General features: G+C 41.4%; 1 protein-coding gene across 2 annotated transcripts in view; it reads right to left on the bottom strand.

Moving 5' to 3' along the window:
* Positions 1-6,750, bottom strand: part of LOC110284751 (zinc finger protein 474) — a 48,746-nt gene extending 41,996 nt beyond the window's left edge. For both annotated transcript variants that reach the window (XM_021150625.1, XM_021150626.1), the window contains exon 1: positions 6,599-6,750. The gene's annotated coding sequence lies outside the window, so the exon portion shown is untranslated. The remainder of the gene's footprint in view (positions 1-6,598) is intronic.
* Positions 6,751-9,447: the final 2,697 nt, after the last annotated feature.

Below are 9,447 nucleotides of genomic sequence, written 5' to 3'. Positions count from 1 at the left end.
TTGTGAGCCACCATGTGGTTGCTGGGATTTGAACTCTGGACCTTCGGAAGAGCAGTCGGGTGCTCTTACCCACTGAGCCATCTCACCAGCCCCCTAGTTCCTCTTTTTAAAAAATAATTCTAATTCCTATGAGGTGGCTTTGACTCACACTTCCTTGACGATTAGTGATGTTTAACTTTTTTTTTTATTATTATTTTCTTAAACTTATCTGCCATTTGAGTAGAATGGTGGTTACCAGCAGCTGGAGCCTGGGTGTAAAGGGAAGGTAATGGTTAAAGGATCCAGGTTGGGTTGTGAGCAATAAAGGCAGACACTTGATGTCTAGACGGCACACAGCTCACCAGGCCCTCGTGTGCTCTGTGGGCTTTACGGTCTCAAGGTGTATTCAATCACTGTCTCTCCCATTGTCTACTTTAGCTTTCTTTTAAAGGTTGTACATTGCTTCTGCTTTCCTTGTTCACAGCTCTGTGGTCCTTGTTTCTAATCCTGTGTATGGTTGGAGTGCATACGTGTATGTGGGTTTGCATGTGTGTGGGCACACACATGTACATGCATGGGGGGGTGTTAGATAATATTGGGTGTCTTCCTTGACCACTCTCCATTTTATTTCCTGAGCCTGGGACTTGCTGATTCAGCTAGTCTAGGCTAGCCAACTTACCTCAGGGTGCCGTGTCCTTACCATTGGAGAGCTAGGACTGCCATGGCTACCACCGTCTCCTACTGTTTTTGCTTTCGTACATGGTTTCTGGGGATGTGAACTCTAGTCCCCTGCTAGTGTGGCAAGTACTTTTTGCACTGAGGCATCTTTCTTGCCCCAAATTCTGGAAGCTTTCAAGTCCATATCACATGAGGGAAATTGCAGAGTCTAGGAAAACATCTCAAGCCATTATGGAGTTAGTATTTGAGAAGGGACTCAAATTTGGAGGTTTACCCTGCAAATGCTCTGTGAAGGATGGCACAATTTTAGGCTGCAAATCTTGATTCTTTTTTACTTAACTGTGAAGTTCTGGATCCAAAATTAATAATAAAATTAATTTGGTCTAATTAGAGGAGATGAATTTTGAGTGTATCACAATAACACCTATGTTGTTTAGGCAAAGGATGGCTAGTATCCTCTTAAGTCACTTTAAGTGAAAACAGCACTTGCTGTTTACCATAAGTTTCTCCCAGAAGACTCTGTAGAAAACTTTATTTGGGAATTTCTTATCACCCATTCATGCCCCAATAGTTAGGATAATTGAATTCCATTTGAGGTAGTGTTTTACATAGGAAAGGCTGACTGATGAGGGGAATGTGGTTTTAATCTTGGTTTGTTCGATGTCATGTGTTTCATATATAAGATGGCTAGCTTGGAAATAAACAGATAATGCAGTCCAAGATTTATCTGATTGTACCATTGCACAATCACCTAGTATTTTTGAGAGGGAAAAATGCCATGAACCAAGTCAAATATATTAACTTTTTATTGCCTGTTTATGAGTGCACTTTGACTATATTATATTTATATGCTTTAATGAATATATATGGCCAGTAATGAGCTAGCTAGAGGATTATTACTCATATTTATTATCATTTCATTTTGTTCTCTGCTTTTAATTGCCCCTTTCTGAGTACAGACCTCCTCAGCCGCTAACATACAACACACACACATGTATCCCCCCCCCCCATTTCCATATGCTTTTTGGTAAGGCAATGTATTAATAATAACCCCAATGTTTGCTAAGCAATTATTTAATCCAGGATGGCTTCGTATCAAACCTGGGTTGTAACTTGGGTCACGTGGTACTGACAAGGCTGGCAATGGCTGAAACCTGAAGTATGGGTTTTTCCAAATTGTTTATCTCTTCGGTCTCCAGATTGTTGGCTCTCTTGTTTGTTTGACTGATTGCTTCTTTTGTTGTTGCTGTTCATATCATAAGCTGCTCTTTTGACAAGTATTTAAACTTGGGATAAGATGCTCTCCATTGCCCTAACTCTCCATCTAGAGCCCCAATCTGACCACACTTTGCATGTGGGATTCATGCCAATGCGACCAGCACAAGAAGAAGGGCAAAAAGCAACAACACATTAAAACCAGCAGCAGTTTTTCTTCCCCGTGGATCCCTCTGCTAAATTCACAGAAAAGAGAGTAACTCTTTTTGTGTGGTCCATTTTTTTTTTCCTGCTTATGAGTTTGGGTGTGTCTCCTTTCTCAGAGGACTTCACTTCTGTGCTCCTTTGACCCACCTGATGTTGGATACCTTGTGATACCGCATTAACACATACAGGGTGTGTCTACATCTAACCCTCGGATGTTCAGCTATTCCTTTTGAATGCTTGCCTATGCACAGAATACCACGGCCAGGCGGGTTGCCTAATCATTCACATCCGTGTTCACCATGGCATAGAAGGACTACATTCGACCTTGACTCTCCAAGACATTTATTTTCCCAGCAACTACATTTATCTCTGCAAATTACAACCAGAAGCCAGTGCCAGGACCCAGACTAGATGCTTATAGATACCCCACCATCCTCAAAATAGAGCTCAAACTCTTGACCATTGAGGTCCTCTGTAATCTAGAATTACTCTCTCCCAGGTCCCTATCTTGCTTCCCTTTTCCCTTCCTCTGTAAGTGTTACACTCATTCCACCTCAAGTTTCTTAAACAAGCCAGAGTCTTGTTTTTTTCCCTCAGTAGACAGGGTGGAGGTTTCTTGTGTGTCCTTCCTCTTGCCTAAAATCTTCCTCTAGTTCTCTGACTGGCTTTCGGACTTCTCTCTTCGTGTCTCTCTGCAAACATTATCAACCCAGAGAGTCATTTCCTGGTTGATCCTCTTTTTGTAACTGCTGTCACTTTCATTGAAACACACAGCCATGTGTGCACATACCCACATGCACGTACGCACGTACATACGTGTTCTGCAGTCACGGCCAACAGTTCTGTTCAGTGACATCACAGCTTGTTTTCTGAACTGCATTTACAACATGTGGTTTTGTTTTGGTTTTTGCTTTGCACGTGTGGTATCCATTTCCTTCATATGGACATGAATTCCTAGGCACTGGGGACTTATTTGCTCTCTACAGTCGGACTGACAGCCCATGGCCAATTGCCAGACCTATGGTAGGTGCTAACAAAACACAGCTTATGTTGAAAGAAATTAGCTTTGTTTTGCATTACATTTTCAACAGAACTCAAGATTATTATTTAAATAAAAAAAAGAGAATGGAAAAGGACTTTTAGTGAAGAGTTTTGGGTTTTTTTTTTAAGTCTTAGGAATACTTCAACATACAAATCTTGTTAATTCCTCTTCATAAAGGGATTACTATTCTATTTAGCCTGAGATATGTAACTATAATTAATGCAGGACAAATAAGACCCCAGGCAAAGACTATGCATTGAACCAAACAGCGTACCTCAGAAAGTAATGATACTGATATTTGCAAAAATGTCATAGACAAAACAAAAAAGGATGGAAACATAAAAGTATAATAAATAGTACTTCTGCATTAGAAGCCATTGATCTTCAAAATTAAGATAATTAAAAGACAAGTGACAGAGTGGAAAATGTACTTAAGATTTATAGCTATAAAGAATTTGCTGTGTATATCTGTATGTGTACACATAAAACAAGACAATCCAAATTTTAATATTACTAATGACAAAAGTTATCTACTCATAGAACTTGGGAAATAATATACAATGTTACTGGTTGTTTGGCGTCAGAAAAAAAGGCTAACATTTTTCTATAGCTGGGGAGATGTCTCAGTGGTTAAGAGCACTGGCTACTCTTGCAGAGGGTTTAGGTTCAATTCCTAGTACCCACACAATGGCTAACAACTGCTTCTGACTCTAGTCTCAGAATCCAACAGCCTCTTCTGGCCTCTTTGGTCACATGGTATGCAGACATACATGCAGACAAAACCTCTATGCCCATAAAAAAATCTTTTAAATGAAAAATATGTAAACAAAACCCACAGAGATTGTAGACATGCATACTACAATGCCTGAAGCTAAAAGGATTGTCAATCCAAGTGTTAATAAGGATGTGGGAAATCTTCCCGGTAGGAATGTGAAGTGCTACAACCACACTGAAGAACTGTTTGGCACTTAGCAATATGCATATGCTACACATTGTATAAAATATAAAATTATATATCTACAGAAGCTCACATATAGATAAATGCCCACGGGAGCCTTACTCATACTAATGAAAACTGAAAACACATTTCCACCTCAGCAGGTAAAATATAAAAATCATGGTGTCTTCTTACATAGAGGGTTGACTCGCAATACAAAAAGCCTACCAAGATACAACATGAGTCCTCTCAAAACACACGATGCGAAAAATGTCAGATTCAAAAAAGTATGTGCTTAATTACTGCACATATGTGACAAGTGACATGCTAGAGTAGGCAGTGCTATTCCGTGGTAACAGAGCACTCATCGGTCCTCCCGTGATGTAAAGATGAGCACAGTTTGATGCAACCACAAAGATGCATGACCACGCTGACATCTTTGGTGACATTATCTGTCCAGCTTATCAGTGTGGCTACTCAAAAGGGGGTGTCTAGTGTGTGGCTTATGGCTCATTAAAGGTAAGGAAAAACTTCTAAGTGGGTCATAGTGTGAATAGGCAATTAAAAAGAGAACTGTGAGGAAGTGCCTGCCCCACTTCATTTGTCAATAACAAATTCAAATTATTACTCTGCTAAGATAGCATTATTATACTCAAGAAAAGTTAAATATTCTCCTTACCGTGCTTATCAGTTTCACTCCTAAGTGTGAACCAAAGATAAATAAACACATAAGCACCAGAAGGCTTGGGCACATTTTGAGAGTCCACATGGAAGGGATCAGGCAGCAGTTGTCTCCCTGCACCTGGCATATTCCTCTAAGCTCAGTGACCTCCGTGTTCAACTTGCTACCAACACACGGGGATTTCTTTCTTTTCAAAACTGAACAATGTTCTATTCCACTCATCTGTTGATGGACTTTTAGATGTCCTATCTTGGTGCTTGAATGATGCTGTACTACAAATGGGGTAGAGCATACTGATTTCATTTCCTTTGCACATACATATAGCAGAAATGAGATTTCTGGCTCATATGGTAGATTTATTTTTATTTCCACAGGAATATCCATACGCTCTTCCATATTAGTGGTATGAATTTACATTCTCACTAGCAGTGTGCCCCTGAGAGTCCTCCTTTCACACCACCTTTGCCAGTTCCTCTTTTTAAAAAAATAATTTTTGGTAAATGCCATTCTAATTCATGTGAGGTGGCTTTTGACTAGAGATAGATTTGACTTGCATTTCCTTGATGAATAGTGATATGTAATATTTTTATTTCCTTAAACTTATCAGTCATTTGAGTAGAACTCAAATGGTGGTTGCCATCAGCTGGAGCCTGGGTGTGAAGGGAAGATAATGGTTAAAGGGTCCAAGTTGTTGAGTTTAATTATTGGGGACCAAACACAAACCCCAATGATGGAAGACATGAGGATACAGTATATTTCTGCTATTTATCAAGCTAGAGAATCACAAGCATTCATTCCACCGACAAAGAACAAAGCACATAAGGCCACCGTGGGAAGTAATGGGCACTTCAATTTAGCTCACTCTGACAATCAGTTCCTGCCACATACTTCAGGAGAACCCCTCATGATAGTCCCTAAATGCATGGATATTTTGTCAGATGAATCTCAATACAGCTGGAAGACTTAAAGAATGAAATTGGTAGAAAGAAGGGACTTGTGTAGGAGTGTTTACAGCTGCTTGGTTACAGCAGGTCCAAACTGGAAAGAAATCAAATACCAACGAATGGATCAGCTAAACAAATGTGCAACAATCCGAGTTATGCTCACCCATCAAAGAGCTGAGCAGAGGCACCCAAAGGAGCATGGAACAGCCCAGAAACGTGTCTCCACATCCACAGGAGGCAGAAACAGGGGCACTCTTTGCATGACTGGAGTCATCCTGAGTTCATGGGGGGGGGGGGGGGCAATATCAGTCTCTGGTGTCTGAAGCCAGCACAGTGGAGAGAAGGCAAACCGGAAGTCAAAAGAACAGTTTCCGGGGTGACGCAAATGCCCCTGCCTCGGTTGAGAGGATTTCTATGTGGCAATCGTCTGTTAAATTATTTAAGAATTTGAAACTTAGTGCTAAAGTTTGGTTGTATTTCACTCAGGTGACTTTTTTAAACCTTTAATTCAACTGAGTAACTGGAGCCTTTAACACCGCTTCTTTTGTGGATAAACTGGCCAATAAATTTAATACAGTGGTAGGGTTAAAACAGATTTCACTTGGAAGGAAATTCTTTAGGTTGTGTCTTTCAGTGAAATTTGATTCTCTTTTTAGCCATGACAGCATTTAAGTAACGGTTCATGCCTTGTTGTCGACACTATCCAAGGAAGTAAAATGTTATTTTGGAAAATATCGTTACAATCATTAAGACTAATTTCTAATTGAATTTCTTTTCTCTCACAGAGACATAATTGCCGCCCCCAGGTATGGAGGGTGTGGAGGAAATCTAGGTAATAACCGAAGGCTGACTGAAAGTTAAGCTTCAGAGTGAGGAGCTATGACACAAGAGAGAACACAGTCCCACAGACATACCTTGGATTTGTCCTCTTCTGGATGCTTGGCCTTTACTGTGGCGTTCCAGCTCCCTGTGAGGAGCCACACAGAGGATGGCGCAGGAGCTGGGAACTCTAAGGTTCACATTTCCCCTGTGGGACTTGGAGTTAGTAGGTATAGCTGCCGTGTAAAAGGAACCCCAGCTTCTGTTGCCTGGCTATATCCTGGCAACCCGTCAACAGAAGGGACAGGACTGGCTCTCTAGCAACTGCTCAGTAACCTTCAAAACAAGGGGCAAAGGAAGCAGAAGTAGACTGGAAGGTGGATGGGAACCAGACCAAAGTTCTGAACACCCAGGAAGCAGAGGCAGATGAGTTTATCTCGTTCTGCAGGTGGAAACACAACTTACTCTTTTTGGAAGAAAAGGCCCCCAACATTTAATTGTTAGATTCCTGATCCTTTTATCTAGGGACAGAGGGAAAGGGTTTCCCATATAAAACAGTCCCCACTCCCAAACGCAATATTCTGCCTGTTTCTCTGTTTTAATCTCAAGTACAAGGAACTGCAGGATATTGAAGTGATGCCTAACTTATTTTTCTAGCATTTCCTAAAGAATATTTTTAAAGCACTTTAAAAACTGAGTTCAACATTTAAAATATATATATATATGATCTAATGATCTAAATTTGTTTCATATATGAAAATGCTTAGATATATTAAGGTGACTGTGGCTCCATTCTGTAGTGGGATGCTCTGCCTACATGAAAGCTTGAGCATCAAAACAGCTTATAATCATGAGGCATGTATACCTCCACTGCCAAGGACAGTCCTCTAACATTATAGCAAGATCTCAATAAGCGCTACACATGCCTGCTGTATGTGTGCACAAGCAGGTGCATGCATGTGTGTGTGTAAGACATATCAAGGTGATAATTCCTGTTGCCCTTTATGGCAAGATTGGGGATATATTATTAGTGTTTCTTAGGGTTACGGTTGAGGAAATAAACATTATATTATGCTATTTACTGCCACCTCGATAACTGGGGTATGTATGTGCCTTAATTTACTTTTAGTTACTAGAATAAAATTCTGACCAAAACTAATTTGGAAAGAAAGGGACTGAAGTCCACAATGAAAGGAGGCCTGGACATAATCTTGAGGCAGGAACCTGGTCGCGGCAGCTGAAGCAGGGACATTTGGAGGAATGCCGCTTACTTAAACAGTCTCTTCTATAATAACCCAGGCCCACCGGCCTAACAATGGGACCACTCACAGTGGGCTGGGCCCTCTCCATCAGTAAGCAATTAGGAAAATGCCTAACAGAAATGGCCAGGGCTGGTCTGGTGGAGGCACTTCTACTGAGGATCCTTCTTCCTAGTTGTGTTAAGTTAGCAAAAACTAACTTCCCAGCAGACGAAGTAATCCACAGGACTGTTAATTCTTTGGGGTGGGGGGTGTGGGGGGTGGGGGGGCGTTACATGTAAAGATCACTTCGGAGCATGAAGTCCTTCATATGAATGCTGTGAAAATGAGTGGCAATATCTTCCACAGATATTTAAAAATTATGTAACCACTATAGTATTTCTAGTTTGGATACTTTCCTTCTAATGGCTAAGTGTTTGCTTAGGCCTTAAAGACATAAGAGCAGCTAAGGTGGCAGTGACTCACTGTTGAAGCAAGAAAACATTGGCCAATTTGCCGGTCTCTAGCTAACATGTTCCTCACATTACAATGCACTATGTATGTTGCTCTATTGTGAGCTAAAAGCTATCTCTAAAGAAATTGCATGATAAATAAGTGCTCACGTTTCTAAATACACACAAGTACTCAGTTCAATAGCTGGCTGTTTGGCCCAGAAGACAGGGTGACAGGAAATGGGAAGTTAAGGCACCAGAACTGAAATAGGGAGAATTCTGTATCTGGGTTGGATTGGACAGACAACTCACTCTCAGGGAATCAGGAATGACAGTCTGCAGCAGCTGTTAGCTGGGTGCTAAGGGTATAGGCTTACGCTTTCCCTCTCTTCAGAATGTGGTTATCAAGTTGCCAGTGTGTGTGTGTGTGTGTGTGTGTGTGTGTGTGTGTGTGTGTGTGTAAGCTGCTTTTAACTTGCTTGGAGAGGTGCCTTTGTTTACACCCATATTATGGACTCACTTGAAATTCTTGGGCTTGCCATCTCTGCCTAAATTGAACACTGTGGTACTGAAGATTATTTCATCTTGGCAAAACAGGCCTCCCTACATTATTCCCGCTGCCCGCCTCTTTCCCTCTCTTTTTCTCTTTGGCTTTTTTTTAAAGGGGCTAAACTGCTTGTGGGGGAGTGGGGGAGGGTCAGTGAGCTCAGACACAGCTTGGACAGCAAGCAGCTCTCACAACACAGGACCGTTTGATTATTTACGTGTAAATGAGGCAGAAACATATGGATTCTATTTCACATAAATCACAGACAGTTCTGAGAAAAAAAAAAAAGCAAGGGAGAATGTGCTCGCACGATGTGTTCTGTTTGGGTGAACCCAAGACATCTGAAGAATACTTGGAGGCTGATGAATCCAAAATATTTACGTATCCCTATTTATAACACTAGGGGGGTGGGGCTGTGATTTACAGGGATGGAGAAACTGCTCACACGTGTTGATTAGGCAACCAGCTACAGCTTTAACATAAACCTGCTACGTCTGCCCCAGCCCCAAACATTTGACCCAAGTGCTGCTCAAAGCCAATGGAAAAAGCTGAGCTGCCTTGCTGTTACTTGACAATATCACCCAAAAGCCTAGCTACTCACCACAGTCTATGTGATGCCTGAGCATGCTTATGTCCATGTGGGTGATGCCAGCCTCTACTCATAATCCAGATCTGACCCCTTATGGCAATGACCCTGCCTGCCCCCA

This window comes from Mus caroli, chromosome 18 (assembly GCF_900094665.2).
Source record: "Mus caroli chromosome 18, CAROLI_EIJ_v1.1, whole genome shotgun sequence".
NCBI lineage: Eukaryota > Metazoa > Chordata > Mammalia > Rodentia > Muridae > Mus > Mus caroli.
This window is presented reverse-complemented; position numbering and strand designations above follow the sequence as displayed.